At 36.0% G+C, this 21,146-nt stretch overlaps 1 pseudogene; it reads right to left on the reverse strand.

Moving 5' to 3' along the window:
* Positions 1–15,103: 15,103 nt before the first annotated feature.
* On the reverse strand, positions 15,104–20,229 carry LOC147792274 (uncharacterized; annotated as a pseudogene).
* Between the last annotated feature and the right edge of the window lie 917 nt (positions 20,230–21,146).

The following is a 21,146-nucleotide window of genomic DNA, read 5'->3' on the forward strand; positions in this document are numbered from 1 at the left end:
AAATGGCAAATATGATGCTCGGATTTCTAAGGGAAACGTCTCAATTAAGATCTAAATTACATTCATCCACCAATCTGAATTTTACATAACATATTGTGGGTATTTATAGTCTCCCGACAAAAGACATTTGTGGACGGGATTTATTCGAGATGTTGTGGATGGGATTTATTCCCGATCCCCTTTAATCTCCACAAAAAATAAGTCAAATTAACCATTTGACTTTTACATAATTTATGAAATTAAACATAGTTTTTTTTTTAACAAATCTTGATGTGCTTGAGTGGCTAATGCGACAGGTTTGAAATCAATTGAGCTTTTTGCACGTAGGTTCGAATTCTGTTGTTGACATATTTTTTTGAATCTTCTTGGCAATAGGTCCATTTGGAACACCGTGATTCTTATCAACATGGATCATCGAATTTAATTTAATGGGCCATATATCAACATGGGTCATCGAATTTAATTTCATGGGCCATGTGCATGAGTGACACATGTCATGTTGGGTCATCAGATTTAATGGATCGAAGGGATATGGGTCGTGATATGAACCAAGAGACATCAATCATACAATATACTTGAATGAAGATGTGAAGAAAAGGTTGTCAAAATTATCAAAAGATGTTTTCAATTCATGCTACATTGAAGAAGAATGAAGTTTGATTGTTGTAAATTTTGGGTAACATGGGTCATCGAATTTAATTTAATGGGCCATGTGCATGAGTGACACATGTCACGTTGGGTCATCAGATTTAATGGACCGAAGGGATATGGGTCGTGATATGAACCAAGAGACATCAATCATACAATATACTTGAATGAAGATGTGAAGAAAAGGTTGTCAAAATTATCAAAAGATGTTTTCAATTCATGCTACATTGAAGAAGAATGAAGTTTGATTGTTGTAAATTTTGGGTGGGTTACAATTTAGAGTAATTTAGAGTTATTGTATTTTAAGACTTTTTATTTAATTTCGGTTACATTTACATAATGGCTAATTATGGCCATAAAGTATGAATGTTACAACTTTTGGTATGCCTTTAATAGTTTCATTTTGAGGCTATATAAAGCCATGTATGTTGTATTAGTAAGGTAGACTTGGAAAATATAGAAAGAAGCATTTGTGCTTTTCTTTTAGCCAATGGCTAAGTTTCTTTGCAATTCTATGTAGTTTAGGTTGCATGTAGAATCATTCAAGCTCGACATGATCAATCTTGCTTGTGGAGTGGTTCAAATCTCAAACAAGTGTTCTTGCGTTGAGATATTTGATCAACAAGAATCAATCAAGCTAGACATGATCGATCTTGCTTGTGAAGTGATTCAAATCTCAAACAATGTTCTTGTCTTGAGATATTCGATCAACTAGGTAATCGGAATCTTATTCCCCTTGTAGTGATTTCTTATCCTACCATTTGGTATCAGAGCTTCAGGCTCAAGATCGGATATATGCTTCCTTTGCGTTTCTTTTCAATTTGTTTTTATCTTTATAGTTTTTAATCGACCCAAAATAAAAAAAAAAAAATCCAATCTGGGCTCCACTAAAAAATTTGAGAGGTGAGAATGATGTTAAGTTATGGAGTCTGCTCCCTATATTTATAGCTTGGTCAATGGCTATATCCGGTAAAGCTATATTTGGTAAGCCATATATGGTAAAGCTATATCTGGTAAAGCTATATATGGTAAATAGCTATATATAGTAGATGGTTAAATCTGGTAAAGCTATATTTAGTAGACTGAACCATATATATATATATCCCGTCTGTAAAGCTTTGGAAATGTACTTTTCTATTCTCTGTACTCTCTCTTGTTGTACATACCTGAAGTCATCAGTAAAATAAAAAAAATATATATATATATTCTTTTAGCTAGAGTTCTCCTTGCAATTTTCTCTATCACATTCTTTGTGTTCATCTAGATCGAGCGTGTGCGTTGTTGTGTGATCCTAACAACTGGTATCAGAGCAAGGCAAAATTCACCACGATCTGTGAAGATGGAAAGTTCACAGATTGGAATTGAGAAGTTCGATAGATTCGATTTCGGTTTCTGGAAGATGCAGATTGAAGATTACCTGTACCAGAAAGATCTTCACGAACCTTTGTTGGGGGTGAAGCCGGATACCATGACCACGGAACAGTGGAAGCTCAAGAATCGACAAGCCTTAGGGATGATCCGGTTGACGCTATCCAGAAACGTGGCGTTTAACATCATTAAGGAGAAGACAATGTCAGATCTGATGAAGGCGCTGTCAAATATGAATGAAAAACCGTCGGCTATGAACAAGGTGTATTTGATGCGTAGATTGTTCAATCTACAGATGTCTGAAGGTGGACGTGTTGCTGATCATATAAATGAATTCAATATGATCATAAGTCTACTAGGTTCGGTAGAAATTAATTTCGAAGATGAAATTAAAGCGTTGATTTTGATGTCATCCTTACGCGAGTCATGGGATACTGTTGTTGCCGCAATCAGCAGTTTCTGAGGATCTGATAAACTGAAGTTTGATGAAATTCAAGATGTAGTTCTCAGCGAAAGTATTCACAAACGGGAAACTAGAGATTCATCAGACAATGCTCTAAGTGTTGATCAAAGGGGAAGAAGCAAATCAAAGAGCTCAAACAAACATGGGAGTTCAAAATCAAAGAACTGGGAAAAATCTCCAAACAAACCCAACGTAACGTGTTGGAGCTGTGGGGGAAAAGAACACTTTCGGACAGATTGTACAAAACTGAAGAAGAAGTAGAATCATAAATCTGAAGATGATGATGATTCTATATATACATCAGAAGATGCTGATGACGTTTTAATCCTTAGTGTGGATAGCCCAGCTGAAATCTGAATTTTGGATTCATGTGCATCATTCCATTCGTCTCTAAGTAAGGAATTGTTTCGAAATTTCAAATCAGGAAATTTCGGGAAGGTGTATCTTGCCGACAACAAAACCTTGGAGATTGAAGGAAAGGGAGATGTCTCCATACAAACTCCAGCAGGAAATCAATGGACATTACAAGATGTCAGATACATTCCTAGTCTCAAGAAGAACCTGATCTCTATTGGTCAGTTGGATAGCACAGGCTATGCAGCAGAGTTTAGAAAGATTTCCTGGAAGATTGTGAAGGGCGCCATGGTTGTTGCACGTGGCACAAAATCTGGAACCTTATACACTACTGCAGAGTGTTTATGACTGCTGCTGCTGAGAGTGCTTCCAATTCAAGTCTATGACACAATAGACATGGACATCTGAGCGTCAAAGGAATGAAGATGCTGATTGCGAAAGGAGCTTTAAAAGGATTAAAATCTGTTGATATGGGTCTTTGTGAGAGCTGCGTTATAGGCAAACAGAAACGAGTTAGTTTCACAAAGGCTGTCAGAGAACCGAAGAAAGTGCAGTTGAAAATGGTTCATACAGACGTTTGGGGACTATCTCCAGTTTCATCACTTGGTGGATCAAGGTACTACGTCACCTTCATCGATGACTTCAGGAGGAAGGTATGAGTTTACTTTCTGAAACACAAGTTAGATGTGTTTACCACCTTCAAGAAGTGAAAAACTGAAGATGAAAATCAGACCGACTTGAAGATCAAATGCCTGAGGTTTGACAATGGAGGAGAGTACAACAAATCAGAGTTTATAACATTTTGGGCAGCTGAGGGAATTAGATTAATAAGAACAATTCCTGGTAAGGCAAGACAAAATGGTATTGTAGAAAGGATGAACAGAACATTGAATGAGCGAGCAAGAAGCATGAGGATTCATTCTGGACTGCCAAAGACATTCTGGGCTGATGCTGTGAACACAACAGCATATTTGATTAATAGAGGGCCGTCAGTACCCTTGAAGTTCAAATTGCCCGAAGAAGTATGGACAGGAAAAGAACTCAAGTACTCTTACTTGAGAACCTTTGGTTGTACTGCGTATGTTCATGTTGATCAAGAGAAGAGAGATAAGCTTGATGCTAAGGCTGTGAAATGCTACTTCATAGGCTATGGCTCTGACATGTTCGGGTACAGGTTTTGGGATGAGAAAAATATGAAGATTCTAAGGCACTGGGATGTGACCTTTGATGAAAATGTCATGTACAAGGACAGAGAGAAGATAAACTCTAAGACTACGAAGCTAGTGGGAGTTGAACTTGAGTGGCAAGAAAATTCACGCAGTGATGGTACAACAGAAGCTCAAGAAACTTCTGATCCTATTGCTGAAGAACCAGACGTGGTGCAAGTTGCACCTGAGCAGGTGTTGAGAAGATCATCCAGAACTACCGGAGCACCAGATAGATATTCAACCTCATTACATTATCTGTTGCTGACTGACGAAGGAGAACCAGAGTCCTTTGATGAGGCCCTACAAGTGAAAGATTCAACCAAGTGGGAGCAAGCCATGGATGATGAGATGAGCTCACTTGAAAAGAATAATACGTGGGTGCTGACTGGGTTGCCTACAGGAAAGAGAGCTCTGTTGAACAAATGGGTGTTCAAAATCAAGGTTGAACCTGATGGCGGAAGGAGGTTTAAGGCTCGGTTAGTAGTTAAAGGATATTCATAAAGAAAAGGCATTGATTATGCCAAGATCTTCTCTCCAGTGGTGAAATTAACTACTATCTGAATTCTGCTGAGTATTGTTGCATCGGAGAATTTGCACCTTGAGAAAATGGATGTAAAAATGGCATTTTTACATGGAGATCTAGATGAGGAGATCTATATGCAACAACCAGAAGGGTTTGCAGCTCCAGGCAAGGAGCACATGGTGTGTAAGCTCAATAAGAGCTTTTATGAACTGAAACAAGCACCGAGACAATGGTACAAGAAGTTTGACTCTTTCATGAGCAAGAGTGGTTTCCATAGAAGTGAAAAGGATCAGTGTTGCTACCTCAAGAAATACCCTGATTCTTATGTGTTTCTACTTCTATATGTGGATGATATACTAATTGCTGGATCAAGTATGAGGGAGATAAACCATCTGAAGGCAAGCTTGTCTTCAATATTTGAGATGAAAGATTTAGGTGCAGCGAAGCAGATCCTTGGGATGAGGATTTCTTGAGATAGATCTGCTGGCACATTAAATCTATCCCAAGAGCAGTACATTGAGAAGGTGTTGTCCAAATTCAAGATGAATAACGCTAAACCCAGGACTACCCCCTTGAAAAATCATATTAAATTGTCAAAGGGGCAATCTCCCAAGACAGTTGAGGAACGTGAGCACATGGCATTAGTTCCGTATGCTTCTGTAGTTGGGAGTTTGATGTATGCTATGGTCTGCACTAAACCTGACATAACACATGCAGTGGGAGTTGTTAGCAAGTACATGGAAAATCCAAGGAAGGAACATTGGGAAGCTGTGAAGTGGCTTCTGAGATATCTGAGAGGTACATCCAATAATACACTTTGTTATGGCAATGGCAAAGTAGTTCTGCAAGATTTTGTGGATGCTGATTTGAGTGGAGATGTAGACTTCAGCAAGAGCACATCTGGGTATATCTACACTATAGATGGAACAGCAGTGAGTTGGATGTCCAAGCTTCAGAAATGCATTGCTCTTTCATCTACTGAAGCTGAGTACGTGGGCATAGCTGAAGCTGGAATGGAGATGATATGGATGACAGACTATCTAGAAGAATTATGCCGGAAGCAGTGCAAGAAGATCCTTTATACAGATAGTCAAAGTGTCATACAGTTGGTGAAAAACTCAGTTTATCATTCAAGGACAAAACACATTAGAAGACGGTACCATTTCACTCGCAGGTTAGTGGAAGAAGACGATATGTGTTTGGAGAAGATAAAGGGTGCAAAGAATCCAGCAGACATGTTGACAAAATGTGTTGATGTTAGAAAATTAAGGTTATGCAAAGCCCTAATTGGTATGGTGTAGGATTAGTCTCCAAGTGGGAGAATTGTTAAGTTATGGAGTCTGCTCCCTGTATTTATAGCTTGGTCAACGGCTATATCCGGTAAAGCTATATTTGGTAAAGCCATATATGGTAAAATTATATCCGGTAAAGCTATATATGGTAAATAGTTATATATGGTAGATGGTTAAATCTGGTAAAGCTATATTTAGTAGACTGAACCATATATATATATCCCGTCCAGTAAAGCTTTGGAAATGTATTTTTCTATACTCTATACTCTCTCTTGTTGTACATACCTGAAGTCATCAATAAAAAAAAAAAAAAAAAAAATTCTTTTAGCCAGAGTTCTCCTTTCAATTTTCTCTATCCCATTCTTTGTGTTCATCTAGATCGAGCGTGTGCGTTGTTGTGTGATCCTAACAAATGAGAGCTTCATTTGTGTAAATGAGTGCAAACAAAGTGGCCTAAAATTCCTTGAGTGTATACACGTGAGAGAGTGTTGCGAGGTCGTCTGTATTTCCATATCTTTTTTTTTTTTTTTTTTGCAGCAAAGCTTCGCAAATAGATTCGAGGACGAATCCTCTTGAAGAAGTGGAGAATGATATGAACCAAGAGACATCAATCATACAATATACTTCAATGAAGATGTGAAGAAAATGTTGTCAAAATTATCAAGCAATTCATGCCACATTGAAGAGGAATGAAGTTTGATTGTTATAAATCTTGGGTGGGTTACAATTTAGAGTTATTGTATTTCATTATTGTATTTTAAGACTTTTAATTTACTGAAATGAACCAAGAGACATCAAACATACAATATACTTCAATGAAGATGTAAAGAAAATGTTGTCAGAATTATCAAAAGATGTTGCAATTCATGCTAAGAGGAATGAAGTTTGATGGTCATAAATTTTGGGTGGGTTACAATTTAGAGTTATTGTATTTTAAGACTTTTAATTTACTTTAGGTTACAATTACATAATGGTTAATTATGGCCATTAAGTATGAATGTTACAACTCTTGGAATGTCTTTAGTAGTTTCATTTTGAGGCTATATAAAGCCATGTGTGTTGTATTTGTAAGCAGACTTGGAAAATATAGAAAGAAGCATTTGTGCTATTCTTTTAGCCAATGGCTATGTTTCTTTGCAATTCTATGTAGTTTAGGTTGCATGTAGAATCATTCAAGCTCGACATGATCAATTTTGCTTGTGGAGTGATTTGAATCTCAAACAAGTGTTCTTGCGTTGAGATATTTGATCAACAAGAATCATTCAAGCTAGACATGATCGATCTTGCTTGTGGAGTGATTCGAATCTCAAACAATGTTCTTGCCTTGAGATATTCGATCAACAAGGTAATCCGATTCTTATTCCCCTTGTAGTGATTCCTTATCTTACCAGGTCATCTGCATGAGTGACACATATCGTGTTGGGCCATCGGATTTAATGGTTTGCGGGTATCCGGGTTGGGTCCGACGGATCCTTTCTTCTTCGACCGATTTCATATGCGATTTTCAACGATTTTCTCTCTTCTTCCCACGACATTTCCGACATCGTCTCTTTTCCATTTTCTCTCGCTATCCCTCTGTCGACTTCTCCTCCTAAGCGGTGTGTGTTCGTTTGTGATGGACGTATTTAGGCTTGTGGTCACTTTTGCGGCATTGCTTGGTCGCTTTAGGCATCGAGGCTAACGGTTTTGGGGTGCCGAAGTTTGATTTTTCGCCTGCAAAAAAACTTTGGTGTTCCCTCTCTTTCTCTCTCGATTTTCTCCTTCGTTCATCATTTTCTTCTTTGCAGGTGATTTTGAGAGGCTTGAGGAGCGTGGCGGGAGGTTTTCGGTGAATTGTGGGGGTCGAAAAACGTGATTCTGCGACCCCCATGGAATTTTCGGCGACTGAGTTTTTTTTTTTTAAAAAAAAAACATTATGATTCGTCACAGTTATGATATCATATATTTATGTAATTTGAATGATAGATGTGATTGACATGCAAAACGACGAACTAGCATGAAATACGACCCCGACATATGCAAGAAAGATATGATATAAACGGTATGTGAAATGATATGAAAAACGATATGATATGTATGGAACACTAGCGGGGTTGTATTAAATGATAATTAAAATGGAAAAATATTGCGACCTCATGCATTATTGTGTGCTCATGCATTGGGGGATACCCTTTACCCTTCACGATAGTACGGACGCGTATGTTACGAGGCAGGAAAACAATCATTATGATTATCATAATGCTATGATGACCAAGCAGAAAAACGTTCATTATGTTTATCATAATGTTGCGACGGTCAGGCAGGAAAACGAACATTATGTTTGACCTAATGCTGCCGTGACGATTACTAATTCTTACGAGTGTCTGGCCTAAATAGCTCCCAGAGTATTCTCACACAACAAGGAAAGTAACCCAGTGGTGTGCGAACTGACTGGTTAGTCCATATTCGCACATATCAACTGTGTGTGGAGTATATGGTACATATCAAAGTTACCGACTAGGATATTACCGTAGGAAAATAGATTGAAAAGATAGGTCCTATCATTGTATTTGCATGTTCTTGCATTTAAACCACCCATAGTGGGGTCAGTTACTGACTATTTATTTAAATACTCAAGTCACGTGGAACTTCTGTTTCAGGTTAAGGAAAGGCATTATGGTACGGATGACAACGGCATCGCAACTCGAGACAATGACACATGCATTGAGTAGTCATATTTATTTTCTTAGACTTTGGCTAGCTAGAACATGATGTTTTTAAATTATATCAAAATCGAGTTTATACACAAATTTTAGATAAAAACCATTAATTTTTTTTATAAAATTAGAAATAAGAAAATAATTATATCGAAAATACTTTTGATATGTTTCTAAGAACTATATTACAAAAAAGGAAAATATGGTTAATGGAGTGAGAAATGGAATACTCACGTATAAAATCAAAAAACAAAAAGGTAACATGCCCTTTTAGAATTAAAATTAGATGGATGGAAATATTTTTAGTTAGATTCTAAATTATAATATTTTCCTTCCATAATTAAAATTAAAGTTGGATGAAGTTTTTCTAAAATAAGTTAGATTGAAATGGTTAGATATATTTCTTATAGGGCCTAATTAGTTTTCAAAAGTTATTTGTTACCAATAAATTAGGAAACCTCAACCAAAAAAAATATCATTTATTAATAAATTTCTAAATTAGTTGTTCACCAGAGTTTATATAAAGTTGTGATTTCATAGTGTGAAGACAAAATGAACTTGCTTAAAAATGTCAATATGGTTTATGTCTTCTTGTTGAACTCTTTTGTTGCTATTTTGTCCAATCTCAATGCTCTTGAGGCAAAATGGGATGAGAGTGGCCATCTCCTGAAATGCCTCCATTGGGTTTAGGGACCAAGAGGCGTGTCCCAATTGGCCCAAATCCACCAACATCTCCTGAAAGCCCTCCCGTAAATTTTGGCACCAAGAGGCGTGTGCCAATAGGACCAAATCCAGCAACATCTCCCGAAACGCCTCCATTTGGTTTACGGGCTAAGAGGCGTGTCCCAACTGGCCCAAATCCAGCAACATCTCCAGAAAGCCCTCCCTTAAATTTAGGCGCGAAGAGGCGTGTCCTAACTGGACCAAATCAAACAACATCTCCCGAAATGCCTCCATTGGGTCTGGGAACTAAGAGGCATGTCCCAACTGGCCCAAATCCAGCAACATCTCCTCAAAGCACTCCGTCAAGTTTAGGGACCAAGAGGCGTGTCCCAACAGGACCAAATCCAGCAACATCTCCCGGAACGCCTCCATTGGGTCTAGGGGCTAAGAGATGTGTCCCAACTGGCCCAAATCCAGCAACATCTCCTGAAAGCCCTCCCTTAAATTTAGTCACCAAGAGGCGTGTCCCAACTGGACCAAATCCAGCAACACCTCCCGAAACGCCTCCATTAGATTTAGGGACCAAGAGGCGTGTCCCAATTGGCCCAAATCCAGCAACATCTCCTAAAAGCCCTCTCTCAACTTTAGGCACCAAGAGGAGTGTCCCAACTGGACCAAATCCAGTAACATGTCCCGAAACGCCTCCATTGGGTCTAGGCATTAATAGGCGTGTACCAACTGGCCCTAATCCAGCAACATCTCCTGAAAGTCCTCCATTAAATTTATTATGAGGCCTCGTGATAGTAGCAAGCTTAATTAGGGTATCTAGAGATGTATTATAATGAGGTCATTAATTTTCTGTCTACTATCGAATGAGATTATCCACCTTTATGACAACGGACTCTAATAATCGGCGTGAAAGAGAATAATTTAATCTTAGAATCTTTTTAATCTAAAACTTTGATAATAAGATTTCTTTACCTTTTATTCAAAAGCTCTATTACCCATGAATACATAATTTTTATTTCTACATCATTGGTTAACATTATATAATTTAACAATCATGGACATAAATATGAAAGTTTCTATAAAATTTATGCGACTTTGAATATTTTCAAATGATGTAATACATGTTAATTAGTGAGACTTTAGTCATTCGGCAAAAATTTAATGGGTCGACTAATTTGCATAATTTTAAATATGACAGCCTATAAATTACAATTTCTGAGATATTGTGACCTAATTTTTATTTTACATTCATATATAACTAATATATAATTTTTATATTGTATCATTATAGACATTTTAAATTAAATACGAAAAGAATTATCAATGGAACAAAATTAAATATGATAGATTTACTATTTTAAGTCTATTGATAAGATAAAAAGATGATAAACATATCAATTACTTTTAAATTAGAGAAATAATTGTGTACAAATTCGAACTTGAAACTGATGTCATGGGCTCACATAGATTGACTTGGATTTCAATGGAAAGAATCAAATTTTCATTAAGGATAAATTCGTTACATCAGCCTAAGTTAATCAGTTAAGTGGCTTTACTATCAGCATGATTATATTTGATGTTGATACGTGTCATGTGGTTTTGCACGCGTCATATATTTTGATATGTGCAAATTGTTTATGGATCGATATGCTTATGATTTGATATGTATATGTTATAATACGTGAATTGTATGATAATACTTATGGTACGATGTATCCAATGATATGTTTGAGATAGGATACGAGAAGGATGTTTGTAATGATAGAAGTAACGTATGTTCATGAAACATTAAGGTTAGGTAACGTATCGAAGTGTTATGGATATAAGAGATTGATAAAATCGATATTTGATACATAGCCTTTCTCCATGAGCTCCTCCACTTGCCTTTGAACTTCTTTTGTCTCGGTTGGATTGACTCGATAAGCTGGCTTATAAGGAATGACAGTCCTTGGAATAAAGTATATTTTATGTTCGGTACCTTTAATGGGAGGTATTTCTTTATCTTGAAACATGTCTTCAAATTCCTGTAAAAGAGATTGAAAAACATTAGGCAAAGCCTGGTTGTTATAGTTAAAGACCAAAAATCCTCCATGGTACATAAGTACAAAGATTGATTTTTTGTGAAAACCTTCTCACCTCTCGAACTGTAACCAAATAACTATCTCTCTTTCTTTTTTCTTCAATTTCATCTCTTTTATCATTCTTCTTTTTTTTTCTCTTTGATTTTTCTCTACTTTTCCACTCAATTCTTGTTTTTCTTTTAACTCTTTTTCCTCAAACTCTTTCTTTCTTTCCTCCAACTTTAATTTATGAGCAAATACATTTGCAGAACTCAAAGGTACAAGAGTGGTTTTTCTACCATCTTTTACAAAAGAATACCTATTCAAATAGCCATCATACATAACCTTCCTGTCAAATTGCCATGGTCAGCCAAGCAATATGTCTCCAGCATGCATTGGCAACACATCACAAAGAACTTCATATTTATATTTTCCCAAAGTAAAAGATATTAAAGCTTGGGAAATTACCTTCATTGTTCCACTATCATTGAGCCATTGGAGCTTGTAAGGTTTCGGATGATCTTGAGTTGAAATTTGCAACCTTTTGATCAACATAGTACTTACTACATTTGTGCAACTTCCACTATCAATGATAAGACTACAAGTAGTCCCCTTGACTAAACACTGCGTGTGAAATAGGTTGTATCTTTGATCATCCACATCATTCTCCATAACTTGAGTTTTAAGAAGTCTTCTTGTAATAAGTGCCAAATGAATACCATCTTCCAGTTTCTCCTCATTCTTCTGGACTTCTTCAACTAGATCATTGATCTCCCCTCCATTTTCCTCGTCTTGGTTCATGATTGTACAAACAGTAGTGAAATATGTTTAGGACCTCAGACACTCAACTCACTGATTTTACACTCAGGGACACTCGTGTTTATACACACAAAGTGATATGAATCAAGAGACATCAATCATAACATATGCTTCAATGAAGATGTGAAGAAAATATTGTTGATATTATCAAAATATATTTCAATTCATGCCGCATTGAAGAAGAATGAAGTTTCATGTCATAAATTTTGGGTGGATTACAATGTAGAGTTATTGTATTTCATTAATGTATTTTAAGACTATTTATTTACTTTAGGTTACAATTACATAATTGTTAATTATGGCCATTAAGTATGAATGTTACAAGTCTTGGAATCCCTTTAATAGTTTCATTTTGAGGCTATATATAAAGTCATGTATGTTGTATTTTTAAGTAGACTTGGAAAATATAGAAAGAAGCATTTGTGCTTTTCTTTAGCCAATGGCTAAGTTTCTTTGCAATTCTATGTAGTTTAGGTTGCATGTAGAATCATTCAAGCTCGACATGATCAATCTTGCTTGTGGAGTGATTCGAATCTCAAGCAAGTGTTCTTGCGTTGAGGTATTCGATCAACAAGAATCATTCAAGCTAGACATGATCGATCTTGCTTGTGGAGTGATTCGAATCTCAAACAATGTTCTTGCCTTGAGATATTCGATCAACAAGGTAATCCGAATCTTATTCCCCTTGTATTGATTCCTTATTTTATCACAAAGGTAGGTTGTTTGGGAAAGTGACTAAATTATAATCAAGGTATTAATATATGGGTAAAGCAATTCTGATGGTAGCAAGCTATTCAAGGCAATCAAGATAAGTTAATTATGAAGTAACAACAAAATAAAACAAGGAATGAACAAATAAATAAGGGACAAAGAATGTTTGTGAAGATCGAACACAACAATTCCAGATTTATATGCGTTAGGGAAAAATGAGAATTGAAATTTATTTGATCTTCAAATAAACCTGCAAATGATCTAATGATAAGGATTTATTAAGAACAATATGATAAGGATTTTTTTTTCTTTCAAGATCTAAATATGATCTTTAACAGGACACTAAGAACAAAGTAGAAAGATAATGAAGAACGTTGGAAATGCCAGTAAGAAAATAAATGAAAGATTTAAAGAGACGATAAACAATAGCGGAAATTAAAGATAAAATCAATTCTAGAGTCGGCCACAAAGATGCAACCTACGCTCTGATACCAAATTGATAAGGCAACCCTAATTCTCAGCCCAATGATCCAAGCTTTTGTTGAAGCAAGAACCTTTGAATCAAAGTAATTAACACCTCCTTATACAAAATTTGGATAAACCAAGATATAAGGCTAGAATTAGATTACCTCTTACGATCGAAGATCTAGAAGCAAGATTTGGAAACCTTGTTCTAAATTGAGTCACTCCACAATCTAACTTGATCAAGGCTTGATTGAATGGCTTGGGTGCAATTCTACCACAAGAATTGCTTGAAACTTAGAAATGGAAAATATGATGCTCGGATTTCTAAGGGAAATGTCTCAATTTGAGATCTGAATTACATTCATTCACGAATCTGAATTTTACATAACATATTGTGGGTATTTATAGTCTCCCGACAAAAGACGTTTGTGGACGAGATTTAGTCGAGACATTTGTGGACGGGATTTATTCCCGATCCCCTTTAATCTCCACAAAGAATAAGTCAAATTGACCATTTGACTTTTACATAATTTATGAATTTAAACATAGTTTTTTCTAACAAATGTTGATGTGCTTGAGTGGCTAATGCGATAGGTTTAAAATTAATTGAGCTCTCTGCGCGTAGGTTCAAATTTTGTTGTACCCGAAGGACCGATTACAAGAAGCAAGGTTAAGAAGATTCAAGTGGCCTATACATTGCTTCTTCAAAACCTAGCTAGTGTACCGTTTGAAACAAAGACTTGAGCCCAAAAATCTTTATAGCATTAGCATATCAAATCAAGAAAATAATGAAGTGGCTGATATTGGAAAGTAATTAGAAGACTTGCGTGTCTTGCCTTTGGTAGTTGAATTACCAATGAAGTAAATTTATGGAAAGTATTTATGGAAAGTAATTAGAAGACTTGCCTTTGTAGTTGAATTAGCAATTAAGGAAATTTATTAATGTCTTATTTGCTTCAATTTATATTTAGTAACATTTATTAGTAATTTGTGGTTGGTGACTGAACTTTATTATGTTTGCCTTTGGTAGTTGAATTACCAATGGAGGAAATTTATGGAAAGTAATTAGAATACTTGACTTTGTAGTTGAATTACCAATTAAGGAAATTTATTAATGTCATTTATTAGTAATTTGTGGTTGGTGGTTGAACTTTATTATGTTTGCCTTTGGTAGTTGAATTACCAATGAAGGAAAAAATTTATGGAAAGTAATTAGAAGACTTGCCTTTGTAGTTGAATTACCAATTAAGAAAATTTATTAATGCCATTTATTAGTAATTTGTGGTTGGTGGCTGAACTTTATTATGTTTGCCTTTGGTAGTTGAATTACCAATGGAGGAAATTTATGGAAAGTAATTAGAATACTTGCCTTTGTAGTTGAATTACCAATTAAGGAAATTTATTAATGTCATTTATTAGTAATTTGTGGTTGGTGGCTGAACTTTATTATGTTAGGGTTACCTTTTAGACCTATTTAAAGGCATGTAATACTCATGTTTGGGGGATTTTGTTGAATACAGAAAAAAAACCTTTGTGTTTTCTTGATACCCTTTTGGTGTTATTCTTTTTCAAATCTTGCTTTAGGTTTGATGTTTAAACCGATTCATTGAATTAGTTTTGATCAAGCTAATTCTGGAGTGAATTGTCTTGGTATCTAAGAGTGACCATCATAGATTCCAAGTTCGATCTAAGAGTCATTCATCTTCTAACTAGCTCTTGGTTGGAATCAATTCGTTAAGTTAGCTTTCTCTGTGAGCGTTTTGCAAGGATTCTAGAAGGACCTCTAGCTTTGCAAATTCCAGCATTGTAGGCACTTATCACTTATCATAACACTTCATCTATTACGTCTTCCAAGGCTAGGTTGGTTGCTCCTTCAACCCTTTTTTCGGCTCGATAGGCTTTTGCAACGTGCCCCATTCTGCCACAATTGTAACATTTATCAGAGTTACAATCATTCGCATAATGACCATATTTTTTACATTTGTAACACTGGATGATTGATCGGCTGCCTCACCCTCGACTGCGTCCTCTTCCACGCCAATTTGCTTGGCTCGACTATCTCTTCTCCTTATAAATTTCTTCATTTTTGCTGTCCTGACTACCTTGACCATTCCCGCGACTTCCTCGACCTCGAACTTGAATATTTTGAGAGTAGAGTACCTTTTCATCCTTTGTTCATACCTTATTCTGAAGTGCTTGATTGTGTGTCTCCTCCTTCTTTCTTAAGTTACTCGTGTGCCTCGAGAGAACCGACGAGCTCATCGACTGTGAACTTCACTAAGTCCTTTGACTCTTCTATGGCACATACAACATTCTCGAAATTTTCGGTTAATGACCTCAAGATCTTCTCCACAACCCGCTCGGGTAACATTTCTCCATTTCGATTTAGTTGATTTGCAACGATCTGTACGCGCGTAATGTAGTCAGATACATTTTCTGACACCTTCATCTTCATTCTCTCAAACTCGCCACGCAGAGTTTGGAGACGCACTTGCTTGACTCGGTCGGTTCCTTTGAAAACTTTTTCTAAAGTATCTCATGCTTCTTTTGAAGTAGTTGCCCTGGCAATCTTCTCAAAGCCCGACTCGTCAACAGCCCGAAATAGCATATATAATGTTGCCTCATCCTTTGATCATAATTCTTTTAACGTTTTTTTTTTTTGCACTGCCGTATAACCCATGGTATTTTTTGGTTCTTCGAAACCTTCTTCGACCACCTCCCATGCGTCTTGAGAACCTAGAAGAGCTTTCATTTGGATGCTCCAATTCTTGTAGTTCGTCTTCGTTAATCGTGGTAGCGACATTTGTCCCATCATATTCGCCCTGATACCTATTTGTTGAAAAACAAGACTCGCTCTGATACCAAATTGTTGAAAATAACACTCACTAAACTGTGAGGGAGTTGTTGAGAGGGGAGAGACAAGGAGACAAGGAATTCTAGAAAAACTGTTTTTCTATTACACTGTATGTACTTAAATGAGACAACTTTGCTTGCTCTACTTGCTCCTCTTGCTCTGCATTTTACCATGGAAAACAACCTAATTTATAGCTTTTTTAAAAGCTAAAATTAGTCGTCCCATATGATATGATTTTCTAACTCCAAAGTTATTGGCCTCTCATTTTACTTTTGGCCTTTTCCTTCAATGACTCAATTTCAAAACTTACTAAAATTAACAAAAAAAAAAAAAATAATAATAATAAATAAATTAATTAAAACTACCTTTTTCATTTAAGTTTATTCAAAACATATTTATATTAATATCATTTTCATGCTCTTAGGGTTGTGTCCTATGTGGATCTAACAACATGATGCAATATGGCACTCCTCATCATATAGCATGCTCAATATGAAAAACATCATCATGTTAAGGTAAACGTCACACAATCGTCATACTCATCATATTGCCATAAAGTGCATCAAGCATATCAAGTACGTCATTCATCGAAATACACATCATCAAACATCATAACAAACACATCATCTAATATGAATCCAACAACTGATCACTTCCATGTACCCGAACGAGCAATTACAAGAAGCAATACAAAGAAGATTCAAGAATTAAATTAAGAAAATAATGGAGTGATATGGAAATCAACCCAAGGGAAAGTATGGAACGGATTACCTTGATGATCAAGATCAAGAGTAAAGAAAACTCGTTTCTAAACTCGTGATTTGAATCACTTCACAATAGGTTTGATCAATACCACTTGAATGACTCTACATGCAAGTTCTAAACACAAGAATTTGCAAAGAAAGTTTAGCTCTCACCAAAGCTAAAATAGAAATTCTATTCTTAATTTCAAAATCTGATGTCTAATCAAAGAAAAGAAGGCTTTATATAGCCATCGTTTACAAACCTTAACCTATGTGATACATAACTCCAAAATTAAATGGGCTAGTAAATGAGAAATACCCATAACCTCCATATTAAAATGGCTAGTTAATGGTGGAATATAGTAACCTATGTGGGTTACAATATAACCTTAACTCCTATATTTAAAACTAGCTTAAATATGACAACAAATAGTTAAACTATAATTAAATAATGCAAATAATAAAATGTGCTTATTAGTCATCCTTGGACTATTTGATAAATTCAGCGGAGTTCATTAAATGCAACTTAAAGTGCATTTAATTCATCTCTGTCTTGAAGCTCAACTTTGCATAACATATAAGGGAGGTCTCCAACGTCTTCTAGAATTTCCATTGATGAGCTCACCATAGCTTGAATATAACTGTATAAGGTTTGTTGTAGCTTCTTGGCTCTCGTCCTTCTAATTGGACCTTGAGGTATGGAAATTCCTTGGTCGTGGTTCATATCATTCTCCCCCTCTTGAGAAGGATTCGTCCTCGAATCCAAGCCATCACCTACATCAAAAGGACTCAAATCAACAACATTAAAAGTTGCACTAACACCGTACTTACCTTGTAAATCAATTTTATAAGCATTGTCGTTGATGCACTCAAGAACTTGAAAAGGTCCATCTCCTCGTGGTAAAAGTTTAGATTTTCTTTGATTTGGAAATCTTTCTTTTCGGAAATGCACCCAAACCCAATCTCCTGGCTTGAAGATGACAATCTTACGTCCTTTATTAATTCGGGTGGCAACCTTGGAATTTTGTTTCTCAATTTGTTCTTTTACTTGCTTGTGCAGTTTATGAACAAACTCAACCTTGGCATTTGCATCAAAATTCACAAATTCTTTTGACTGTATAGGTAACAAGTCAATGGGGGTTAAAGGATTAAAGCCATAAACAATTTCAAAAGGTGTGCATTTAGTAGTGCTATGAACAACCCTATTATATGCAAATTCTATAAATGGCAAACAATCCTCCCAAGTCTTAAGATTCTTATCAATAATAGCCCTAAGCATAGTAGTCATGGTTCTGTTAACAACTTCAGTTTGTCCATCCGTTTAAGGATGACAAGTAGTTGAATATACGAGCTTAGTTCCTAACTTACCCCATAAAACACGCCAAAAGTGGCTTAAAAATTTGACATCACGATCACTAACGATGCTTTTAGGAATGCCATGCAATCGTACAACTTCCCTAAAGAACAGGTCTGCAATATGTTTTGCATCATTAGTTTTGTGACAAAAAATAAAATGAGCCATTTTACTAAATCGATCAACCACAACAAAGATGCTATCATAACCTTTCCTAGTCCTAGGTAAACCTAAAACAAAATCCATTGATATATCAATCCAAGGACCATTAGGAACTGGTAATGGGGAGTATAAACCATGTGGTTGAAGCCTAGACTTAGCTTGTTTACATGCTATGCAACGAGCACAAACTTTATGAACATCATGTCTCATTTTAGGCCAAAAAAAATGTTCAGAGAGCATATCATAAGTTTTAGAAACTCCATGGTGTGCCATTAAACCACATCCATGAGCTTCCCTCACAAGTAGCTCACATATGGAACAAGATGGTATGCAAAGTTTGCCTTTTCGGAACAAAAATCCATCTAACAACAAGTAATTATCCACAATGAGTCCTTTTTCACAAGATTCAACAAAAGGAGCAAAGAACATGTCATGTTGATACAAATCCTTTATGTGTTCAAAACCCAACAACCTAGCATTCGAAGTATTGAGGAGGACATACCTTCGTGATAAAGCATCTGCAACAATGTTCTCCTTACCTTGTTTATATCTTGTGACATAAGGGAATGTTTCAATAAATTCTAACCACTTAGCATGTCGTCTGTTGAGTTTATTTTGTACTCTTAAATGCTTTAAACTTTCATGATCCGTATGAATAATGAACTCCTTAGGCCAAAGATAATGTTGCCAGGTTTGCAATGCACGAACCAAAGCATAAAGCTCTTTGTCATAAGTTGGATACCTCAAAGATGCACCAGTCAACTTCTCACTAAAGAACATTAAAGGTCTTTGATTTTGCATTAATACAGCACCTATCCCTACTCCACTAGCATCACATTCAATTTCAAAAGTAGACTCAAAATTAGGTAATGCAAGTAAAAGAGCAGAACTCAATTTTTCTTTCAAAGTATTAAAAGCAAGTTCTTGGTCTTTTTCCCATATAAAGGATGCAATTGTACTAAAATTCTTAATGAACCTACGGTAGAAACTTGCAAGACCATGAAAACTTCTTACCTCACTTACATTTTTAGGTGTAGGCCACTCTTTTATAGCCTTCACTTTCTACTCATCAACCTCAACACCATTAGATGAAACTACAAACCCATGAAAGTTAACTTTTTCCATGCAAAAGCTACATTTCTTTAAATTTACATACAAACATTCATTTCTTAAAGTAGTCAAAACATTGCGTACATGGGTAATATGATCATCTAAAGATTTAGAGTAAACAAGGATGTCATCGAAAAACCACAAACTTACCTAAGTATTCTCGTAAGACATGGTTCATTAGTCTCATGAATGTACTAGGTGCATTAGTTAATACAAAAGGAATAACCAACCATTCATAAAGACCATACTTGGTTTTAAAAGTTGTTTTCCACTCATCCCCAATATGCATGCGAATTTGATGATTACCCGATTTTAAATCAATCTTAGTAAAAAGACTACATCCATGCAATTCATCAAGCATATCATCTAATCTAGGAATTGGATGCCTATACTTTATAGTTATCTTGTTTATAGCCCTACAATCAACACACATACGCCAAGAACCATCTTTCTTAGGTACAAGAATAACTGGAACAGAACATGAACTCAAACTTTCACGTACATACCCTTTAGCAAGGAGTTCATTTACTTGCCTTTGTATCTCTTCAGCCTCCTTTGGATTAGTCCTATATGCTGGTCGGTTTGGAATGGGCGCGCCAGGAATGAAGTCAATCTTGTGTTCAATCCCTCTAAGTGGTGGCAAACTACTAGGCATCTCCTCAGAAAATAAATCTTCAAACTCTTGCAAAAGCACAACAAAATCACTAGGCAAAGAAGGGTTAAGCATGTTAGTAAAGTAACAAGACCCCTTGCACATAAGTACAAGAATAGTCTGGTTAGAGAGCAAAACATTCCTAGCCTCACTTGATCTAACATACAAAGCTTACTGATTTGGCTTTTCTCTCTTTTTTTTCTCTAGGCTAAGTGTTACTCTCTTTCTTTTCACTCAAGCTCATTTTTTCACTTGATTCTTTTTCAATCTCTGCTTTTGCATCAGCCTCTTGCCTTTTCTTTTCAACTTTGCAATGATCAATAAATACATCTTTTGGAGACAATGAAACAAGAATAGTTTTTCTACCATTGTGAGTAAAAGAGTATCGATTTGCATACCCATCATACATTACCCAACGATCAAATTGCCATGGCCTCCCCAGTAGTAAATCTCCAACATGCATGGATACAACATCACATAAAACATCATGAACATATTTTCCAATAGTAAATGAAACAATAGTTTGTTGAGTTACCCGTACTTCCCCACAATCATTCAACCATTGAAGCTTGTAGGGTCTTGGATGTGGTTGTGTCTTTAAATTAAGTCTTTTGACCAGAATGGAACTCACAACATTGGTGCAACTACTGCTATCAATGACAACACTACAAGGTACAGATTGAACAAGACAACGAGTTTGAAACAAGTTCTCTCTTTGGTCTAGGCCGTCCTCCTTAATGTGGGTGTTTAGAGCTCGTCGAGTAACCAAAGATATATGTGTAGGGTCCTCTTCGCTAAACTCCTCACTCTCATCAGTTTCCTAATTTATGTCGTCATGTGCCTCGTCATCCGTAACAATTTCTCCCTCCTTGATGGTCATAATTCTTGCATTTGGGCAATCTCTACTATAGTGTCCTACCCCTTGACATCTCCAACGCTTTAAATCCCTATTTCGAACATTAGACTTTTCTACTTTTTCTTTCCCTGTTCTA

The sequence above is a fragment of the Cucurbita pepo genome, chromosome 6 (assembly GCF_057944985.1).
Source record: "Cucurbita pepo subsp. pepo isolate OVF chromosome 6, ASM5794498v1, whole genome shotgun sequence".
Lineage (NCBI taxonomy): Eukaryota > Viridiplantae > Streptophyta > Magnoliopsida > Cucurbitales > Cucurbitaceae > Cucurbita > Cucurbita pepo.